Here is a 10,513-nt window from a genome sequence, read left to right as displayed (position 1 = left end):
TTCTTGTATTCTTCAAAAACCGGTACGTTTTTTCTACTGAAACCGATTTCGGTTTTCTTCAAAGCCGGTTCAGTTTTTCATCAAAACCTGTATCAGTTTTTTCAAAACTGGTTCCATTTCTGACCAGAATATTTTTCGTTGTTCTCCGGAGCCCATTTCCTTTCCACAGACAATTTTATGTGTTTTCCAGAACAGTTTTGAGTTTTAGTTTTTACTAAAACCATTGCGATGTTTACCGAATCCAGTATTGGTTCCTTGAGAATCTACATATATCTTAGATCTTCAAATCGGCTTAGTTTTCAATCAAAATTGGCTTCCGTTTTCATCAAGAACTACCTTTGAGCTTCTACCTTAATCCAGTTTGAACTTTCATCAAAACCCAGTTGGGATTTTTGTTATAACGGTACTTTATTATTATTATTAATAATAATAATAATAATATTATTATTATTATTATTATTATTATTATTATTATTATTATTAGTTACGCTTAACAACATGTTTTTCCTTCGATTCAATATTCACTCTTCTGTAAATCTCTAGTTCTTTCGAATACAATTACCTTCCTTATTATCAATAGATTTTCAGAACCTGGATTTATTCTAATTAGACTAGCTTAACCTGCACTCTCTACAGAGCGCATCATTCACATATGAGCATGGATCTCCTTGTCATTCCTCACAACATCTGTACATGTCCCCTTATAGACACAAATAAAAGACGTCTTGATAATAATCGGCAAGGGGTACCACAAAGGAGAGATTTTTTCAATATCTCGCACCGTTTGCAAGATTGAGCCTACTTCTGGTTGGAATTTCTAATTCATATATGATCAGTGCTTTCTTTCTTCTTGCATGCAGTATGTAATAAGCAAATATATTACCTACACAATTTATTACAATGCCACTGATATATGGTGTTCATTAGCAAAACATTCTAAATATTAAAGATTCTCCATCACTCGAGAAATAGTTTTCTTCGATTTTCATTATCAATTGGTCATGAAATGAAACGAAACCAAATCTTTAAGTTTTACGTCCCACGGTTATGCCGGTTAGGCTAAAGGAGACGGTGATAATGAGAGATGAGTGAAATGGTGGAATGAAGAAAGTGGGAGGAAACGGGAGAACCCCGAGAAAACCCACGAGCGCGGTGTTTGTCCACCACAAAGTCCACACGGCGTGAGCTGGGATCGAACCAAGGACCTCAAGCACCGGAGGTGAACGCTCTACCACTGAGCCACCGCGCCTCCTGGTCATGAAACAAACGCCTGAGAAATATACAACCACTGTATACAAACATGTTGTGTTGGAGGTATAACTTATAGAATGTGTTATTTTTTAAAATGTCAACACTTCCAGTGTACCCTAAAAAATGTATTAAAAAATAATGGCCATGCTTTTTAAATATTCAATTGGAACTGGGCCAATCTACACAAAATTTGGAATCGACCAGCAAGACTGGCACGATTCTAGCACTTGTGGTTTTCGAGATCTCATTGTCAAAAGGATTGGAGACAAACATATAAACATTTCTTTGCACACAAACATATAAACCTAGCATTTTAATATATAGATATTTATAGTCTCAAGTGATCAATTTAATGGGGAGAATACTGAAATGAAACACTATGCCCTGTATGATAGAGTTGCGTAATATTATGTAGTAGATAGAAAAAATGGTAATACTAGTACAAAGATTGCTTGATTAATGTCTTCACGAATAAAGACAGACGGAGGCATTCCTTTGGAGGCTCATCAACCGCCTTTTCAAAAATTACTGTGTATTGTTTCTTTGAAACAGCTCTTTCTTAGTACCGTCGTTGAATTAATCTACTCTAGCGAATTTTTTGGCTTGTTTGAGAACTGGATACCAAAAGTCCGGATAACTATTTACCAGTAAGAAATTGAAATGTATGTAGGCCTATTGGTGTTCATTTCCTGGACTCAGAGTACAAAATTATTGTGTAAATCAATCTTTTCAAGCGCTTTGAGCCCTCATTCACTAGCGGTTTTCGAGCTTGACACAACGTAATATTTGCGTTTAGTTTGCGGTAATGAAAATAAGCATTAATAAATAGCTTTTTCAGTTTTGTATTGTGCTGATGTACGCACATTTTGCTTTGCATGAACACAAATCGTTACCACGCAGTGGTCTCATGCAGTGACACACATCACAAATGGAGTGTTATGTCGAAGCTTCAGATTCTTAAGGATGATCCTATTTCGTTCCTGTACATTTAATGGAGAAATTTTGTCTTCTTTACAGGTCAAGTTGCTATGATCAAAAATACAAGAATTTTAAACCATCTAAAATGTTCTAATTTGGGAGTCATAAAAAGGGGTAAAAGTGGATCTGAAAAGGTAGGAGGACGGTAGGTAGCAGCATGACGTCACGCTTGTTCCCCCTTCCTATATTTCTCCATTGTATTTTTTTAGTAACTGGGCGACGCCTACATATTTTTTCGAAGTCGGGACGGAGTCCCCCCGCGTTTAGAATCTATACCCTAAGTTGCCGTTTATATATATATATATATATATATATATATATATATATATATATATATATATATATATATATATATATATCAACGCACGAAATATTGATTTAGCCTCTCATCGTCAAACAGTTTTGAACAATGGAATAACAAGGCTCCCTCTACGCGGTATGTTCTTCCTCATATAGGTATTATTTTCTCCCTTAGTGTGATTCTAGGAAAGTGAAGTGCATTTGATTTTAAAAATAGGAAAATTAAAAATAATAAATAAGTAAAATAAAAATATTAGGTTCATTGTAGTTCTAAACTGGCTATGATATGCTATACCACCAGTTACAGTATCAGATTTAATTTCTTGGGGACACAATCGAAGGCTGGATCCATTTTACTTGAGGGGGGTTATACTGAAAAGGTTAATTTCACATTATTTGCGCAATATTAATATATACTACCAGTCTGGGGTGCAGGTATAGCCTACGGGTAGCGCCCGCCTCCTTGGCCCCCTTTGGCAATGTTACTTGTACCAGATTTGATTAACAACTCCAGGTAAGGAAAGTTCTATTAATATTTTATTTTGTTTAAAAGATGTTAGCTTAAAACTAAAATATTGTTGTATTAAAAGATGTTTCGATGTGCACAATAGCTAACATTGTTAAAATATACTGGTAATCAAATGTACGAAAATGTCATTTTCTGTAATATATAAAACAAAATGCTAAACAACGTTTTTGATAACGTATAACGTCCTCAAATGTACTTTATTCTAATTTGAACGTTTTGGAACCTAAAAGTCTTAAGCCTATAATGTGTCGAGCTTTTGATAGTAAACATTTGCAGGTGCATATGGTGCAACGATTGTCAAGGTCAACTGCGCAAACGCACTGAGCAAGCATTTAATATTCATTTCAGTGACCTGCAAGATAAGGGTGAAAGCAGCAATTAAGGTTAAGCAAATCACAATATGTCACGAAGTGAAGTGTGGAAATACTTTGAACGTGCCAAGACTAGAGAAGAAGCTTAATGCTTCTTGTGTAAAAAAGTACTTAGATGCAAAGGAGGATCGACAAGTGCTTTATTATCGCACTTGAGGACTAAACACATGTCTTGTATTAACAAAGTGATTGCACGGAACACTCAATCAGAAGATGATGACGATCCTGGAATCTCTGGTTCTACAAAACACATCACGTTAAGGTAGGAAGATTTAAACACTTTTCTATCTTATGTAATTTGATTCAAGGGATAGATACCGTCGTATGTTTTATCATGTAATATTTCATTTAATATTTAACTTTCGTTATTTTGGACATCCGCTTGGTCTAGTGGCTAACAAGCTTGCCTACGGCACGCGTGGATTCGGTTCCCGGTGGGATACAGTTGAACGGAAAAAGTGGTTCAGATTCCATTATAATCAGTAAGTCTAAGTCTCCTTTAGTCATCATGGCATAACCGTGGGGCGGTAAACTGAAACAAACCAAAACTTTCGTTATTTTATTTTACCTTAAAAGTGGCTTTAAGGGATAGTGTTATGTACAGTAAGGGCAATGTTTAAATTCGTAATATTTCCTTTTTCGAATTCTAACGAGGTTCTTGTAACTTGGACCACGTTCTAAGACTTTTGTTAGTAGAAACATCGTCTTTAGTTTTAGTTAGTTTAATCGTATGTCATTATACTCAACGTTTAATAAAATATCCCAGGATTTCTTCAATTTCTTTGGGGTGACCCTTGCCCCCGCCCTGTACCACATCGAGTTGTGTATTAATGGAAACTACGGCTAAAAATAATAAACATTCTTTTTCCCCCAACTTCGATCCGACATTTCGTTCTCAAGTTATTTATTTATTTTTTTATTTTATTAATTTTTTTTTGCATCTTCCGACAGATTTTTCGCTGGTTATAGTACCGAAAGGAAGTATTTGTACACCCAGGTTGGTCTATACTTTTTGTCTTATCTTGGTGTCAGCAATCTGCTCCCAAACGCTGTCAGTGTTGTTTTGAAACACTGTATATTTCTATCCTGTATATTTCTATCCTTTTTCTGATTAGCTTCTGTCTGCTAAGCACCTTCCAGTTTTCCCAAAACAAACCAAAAGTGAACTACATCAACTTCATCGTCCCCCTCCCCTATGCTTTCTTGTTGTATAGTACTTATTAAATATTTATATTGTAGTTGACAGAAATTGAAAATATTGATTAAAATATCTGGTTAAAATGCTAGTAGAGGAACTCTCTCTTTAGTGCAGAAATTCCCTCCTTGTGTCTTACCGCCATTTTAGGCGAGAAGGGATTAGGCAAGATGTGAATTCCCATCTCACCTAAAATAGCTGACATTCTTCTCTTGGAGATATCAGTGACTGATAAATCGTTAGGCGAGATGGAATGGAATCTCCTTTTTTATGGAAGATATTTTTCCTTCTCTGATAACTTACCACAAGGATGCTGGTGACCAGAACGGCATCCAGTTTCCCACCACCCTAATTTCAAGACAGCGGAAGTACGAACAAATCTCCTGAGGCAAATTTGTCAAAACAACTGTTGCATGCATACCCAATTAGTGGCTTGATGAGTCAAATAGTAATACACTAAAACAAGTTTCAATGCTTATATTCATAATTTCTTTGCTTTTGTCTTTAAAATAAGTTTATATTTAATTTGTTCATAGAATTACATTGTGATTTTGCTCAGTAGCGTAGCGTGATATTCCGAAAGGGGGATGCCAAAGTTAATCATTTGTGCGATATAGTACTACTGCAAGCAGCAATACATAGCTATTCCGAATAGAAATATAGGGTTATACAAAATTTAGGAGGAAGCACCCCTAATTGGAGGTCTAGTGGGGCATAGAAAAGCGAATGCGTGGATTACGTTAGAATTTAAAAACCAATTGTCTCAGCTCCTTCTTGCTACTACCGTTGTGACGAGAAAACTAGGCCCCACTTTTGTATGAACATTGTTTCCAGTATCGTTCCCTTCATTTTTTTCTCGTGGGCGGCTTTTTTCTCCACATATCACACGTCAATCTCGTTCTTTCAAAAAAAAAAATATCGCCACTAGAAATTTGTCGTCTTGGGTCCGAAACTCAGACGTCCGTTCGTGAATATGGGCCTGATTGTATCATTTGAAGATGTAAATACAAAGCACTTAAACCAACTCTGGGGGCCTGTTTCTGTATCCAGATACTGAAGTCAAGGGCGCAAATCTGTCTTCAACGTTCGTGGGATGGGTAAGACTGTTCCCATAATCCTTTCCTTTTTTAACGATGTTCAAAATATTTATGAAGTTGAAAAAAATGCTGTGGAGGATTAGGGAAGCAGAGTTGTCTATAACATCTTCAGGAGGGTACATTTTAAGGCTTATTGTGGGGGGAGGGGAGAAGAGACTCATATTACAGTAGATGAATCAGATTTCTGAGATAAACCTGTTGTACTCGTATATTATATAGCCTACCAAATGATGTAGATGAAATAGTGGTACATATCATTATTACAACTCAGTGCCGTGTGCACATTCTGAAATTTGAATATATGCATAATAATAATTGACATGTTTCTACTTTCGCATCCACAATGATCCACATTAAAATTTGAGGACATTTGTTTTATAACAATACAAATAATAACTTCCCCAAAACTATGAAAGAAAATCAATCAGGCCTGTATTTGGCGCAACAACACTCTTATTTGTCCAAAATTATGATTACCACAATAGCATTATAGGAATTAAACGGGAGTTGTTACAAGAATTAAACAAATAGTTGAAAATAGACTAGTAATAATTAATGACAATGAAATATTAAAGAATACGATTCTTTTTTAAAAATGAAACAAGTCAAAGGACATCAGTTTCGTTTGTGGCAGTCGGATAGAAATCATCATCACAATCTCAAATCGGATTATTGGGGGGTGGACAAGATTATAGGGAACATGTTCCCCTTATGTCCCCGAGATTTGTGCCAGTGACTGAAGGGCCCTGGCACAATCTTTGCGAGTGACGGGGAGTGGTGGCTCTCTTGTCCTATCAGATCGGTGATCGTAATTCTACAGAATGCTTTATATTTATGCCTGTGTCTTTGAGCTCCTTTACGATGAAGATTACAATTACGATGCATTTAGTTGTGATTAAGGCATAACTATTTTAATACTATTATTTACATAACCAGCATGCTTCAAAAATGCGTTGAACTAACCATTTCCGTTTTGTTCTATTTCCTTTATATTAGGACTCGTACGTTCTGTTCAGAAACTACAGCCTAGTTCAAAATATATACAGTTGGAAATACTTGAATATGCCAGCGTATATCTAAAGCAAATGTCGGGTTGCAAGGGATGAGGAGGAGTGAGAAGGGAAGTATTGCGCATGCGCATTCAACAAAAAGCAGACGAAAACCCCGATGCTTTTAGTAGGCCTGGAAGCCCGAGGAAAATAGCATACGACAGGAGGAAAGACAGAAAATGTGCATCTGAGCGACGCGCATGCGTAGGTTCCTCTTGTCAAAGTAAGTCGAGATAGCGCGCCAGAAGATTGCAGTGGAAATAACTGTGATAATTACAAGCAAACAATTTATATATAATGAAATACGTACTTTTTCTTATTAACAGGGGATGCCGGGCATACCGGCGTTCTCTTACGCTACGCCGCTGATTTTGCTTAAACATAATATTGTGTCATTTTCTTTTTCAACAGTACCTTTGTGGAAGCTTCCTATTCGGATAGTTCTGAAGATTCTCCTGGAGAATCAGACTGTGTTGAGGCCACAAATATGTCAGAAGATACTACTGTGAAAGTTTCCTGTGAAACTGTCACCAATGACGAAACGCGTGATGATGTAATTAGAGTTCCTCAAACACAATAAAAAGCGAACGAATGAACGAAGATCAATAGTAAATTATCTTAAAAATAGCCGGCTGTGCACACCAGAACATGAAGAACAGATTGCGTAAAGGATTGCAAACACGATAGTAACAGATCTACTCCCAGGAAAGGGTTTCGGGAGTTAATGTCCTTTCTTGAACCAAATTATAGCGTACCGTCTAGGCGGACACTATGGAGACGCTTGGAGCTTTTTTATTCTGAACTGAAAGAGCAAGTACAACAGAGGCTACAAAAAGCAGAAGTAGTTGTTTTACGACAGATATATGGACGTCTCGAGCAACAGATTCTTACATTACAGTGACATGTCATGCTCTGTATACGAACTTCTGTACAGACGATTTTGTTCTCAAGACAATTGAACTAGAAGAACGACATACAGCTGCAAATGTAGCTAATGCTATTAAACTGTGTATGGAGGAATGGTGCATCAAAGACAAAGTAGTTGCATTAGTTCACGACAATGCATCGAATATGATTAATGCTGGACGTTTGTTGCCGGTTTACAATGTATCATGTTTGGCACATACATTGCAGCGATCCATACTGACCAGTTTAGAGAAAAGCGAGGTAACAAATATAATTTCAATCTGTAGCAAAGTGGTAGGGCACTTCAAACATAGCACCACTGCTTCAGTCGCGCTTGAAAAGAAAGAAGAAATTCTGAAGTTACCAAAGCATCGCCTTATTCAATATACAAAGACTCGCTGGAACAGTGTATATTGGATGATCGAACGGTTGCTGGAACAAAGAGAAGCAATAAATGCAGTGTTCTCTGATAGAAATGTCACTAAACCTATGGATGCAAGGAATTTACAATGAACTGAAGACAAATGGCAAATCATGGAAGATATCGTTCGAGCACTGAAGCCACTGCAAATGGCTACAACAGTTATGTGTGATCAAAACTGTTCCATTTCTTTTGCTTTACCATTAGGCTATGGTCTTATTTCTAACCACCTGAAGGAATGTCCTTCAGATTCTGAAATTGTTAAGAACTTGAAATCTTCAATATCAGTTGACTTAGGAAAGCGTCTTCAGCTCGATGCATTATCCGATTCTGAATCATCAGATTTTTTGTCAAATAGTGTTCTGAAATGTTACCTCTTAGCAACATTCTTGGACCCAAAGTACAAATCATTACCATTTCTGAATTTTAAAATACAAACAAAGATCCATAGATTGGTTCATGATGTGCTCGTAGAATCTGAAGGATCAGAAGATGGTTTATCACAGCAATCGTCCGGTGGGTCATCAGCATTAGACTATTTGCTTGGAATATTTCCATCGTGTTTAAAAAGTCCTAATGTAACAGATGAGCTTACTCTTTATAAATCAGATCAGTGTCTTTCGCAAAGTGGCAACAGCCTTGAATGTTGGAAACTTAACGAACATCGGCTTCAAAAATTAGCATGTCTTGCTAAAAAAAAATTCATGGTGATCTAGACTTCTCCCTGAAAATGCAGATATATTAATATTTTTGAACAAAAATCTAAAAACTCTCGTTTGCAAACCGCAATAGGTTGGCACAAGTTGCACTGGTGAATTAAATTTTAAATAAAAAACGCTTAAAATGCAATATGCAAACATGATTTCACAATCAAACTCAACTCGTAAAATTTATGTTTAGTGAAAGTGATAGTTTTTCTTAAGCTATATCAATCAATACCATTTTAAGTTTCCTTTCGGCACATTTTTTTATGTTTCTTTTCTTGTTTTGAATTGATAGAATTCACTAGTGTTTATCTAATGAAAGTCGTTGTACTTATTGTTTATTTTATGTAGGTTTAGTTACTGGCGTAAGTAAAGTATTCAATTTTAGGTGAATGAATATAATTATTTGATATCTTTGTTTAGTTTTTGATAACATTCTATTATTTTCCAATTGAATGTTACCGAACATTTTTGAACTTGCTTCATTAAAAGAAAACTACAACTGTCCGTTAACTTATAACTTTCGCAAAATATGGAAATTTGAAGCATGTAGTTTGATTGATGCTACTTAAGCAGTGTCGCAGATCGAGAAATTTCGTCGATTTCTGCATTGAATTTTAAGTTGACATGGGAAAAGTATGTATAAAATACAGAATGAATACGGTAATTTTCATAAAGTACAAATTAAACCCATAATAAATAATAATATCCATTCATAACGTTTTCTTATTTCAATTAACTGTTTCTATCGCTTTCAATCTCAATGAATCAATGCATATACATACAGTTTGTATTTGTTTTTGTTTGACTAGTATTGGCGGATGGCAAATGCTTCACCTGCAGATAAGTTTAGGGAGCTTATATATCAAACTTTGGTTTAAGCTCAGGGTGAGAACTGCAGCATCTTGTTTTTTTCGCTGCGTAAGTAAACGGAAGTGTAGTCCTTGGTTCTATTGATGTATGTGATGCATGTGAAATATTTGCATAGGGCTTTATTATTTCGCCGCACATACGGTATGTTAGTGGATAATGAAGTAAGATAAGAGTAATATTAGTAATGTTACATTGTTATTGAAACTTGTAACAGAGGAGAGGCGCTTTTGCTATTTTTGATCTAATGTCGTTAAGAAGAATAAAGGTATGACATATCCATGAATCTGTGAGATGTCTTTCAGTTTTCTCTTTTGGTGAATTTTGGCAAGTTTATGTAATTTATACATTATTTCAAATAATAACATTCCCAGGCTTGTAATCATAAATTTGCATGCAAACAAAAACATTTGTATATGTAAAGAAGCAGTTCTTGTTTTCATTATCAGTGCATTTTTAGAACAAAACCTCAGTTGTCTAAAAATGACTTTCAGAGCTTCATATTGTATCTTCGTGAGTGACTGTAAAATTTATTAAGAAATCTGGTTGCTGGACACTACTTGTGTATAATTATCAATTTCTTGTAGTGTATTTTTTTCTGTGTTAAGTATTTTTGAAAATAAAATAACTAATTACATAGCACAGCATTAATATTTAGAAAGAAACTTTTTTCATAAAATGAAATACCAACTTCATTTCTTTGTAATGAAGAAACTTGATTTATTTCGAGTTCTAGAAACTTGATGTATTTGGAGTTCACAAATTTTGTCAATGTCAACGAGTGAGAGGTTCTTTCATCTTGCTTTGATTCTAGATGTAGAAAGTTTGAATTGAAGTATATA

The 10,513-nt window shown here is 35.5% G+C and overlaps 1 protein-coding gene across 1 annotated transcript in view; it reads left to right on the top strand.

The window, feature by feature from the left end:
* Nucleotides 1-537: 537 nt before the first annotated feature.
* LOC145676089 (uncharacterized) overlaps nt 538-10,513 on the top strand; it is a 47,295-nt gene continuing 37,319 nt past the window's right edge. Inside the window, exon 1 of the mRNA XM_081746968.1 lies at nt 538-3,691. The gene's annotated coding sequence lies outside the window, so the exon portion shown is untranslated. The remainder of the gene's footprint in view (nt 3,692-10,513) is intronic.

This window comes from Thermobia domestica, chromosome 18 (genome assembly GCF_964235325.1).
Source record: "Thermobia domestica chromosome 18, izTheDome1.hap1.1, whole genome shotgun sequence".
In the NCBI taxonomy this organism is placed as follows: domain Eukaryota; kingdom Metazoa; phylum Arthropoda; class Insecta; order Zygentoma; family Lepismatidae; genus Thermobia; species Thermobia domestica.
This window is presented reverse-complemented; position numbering and strand designations above follow the sequence as displayed.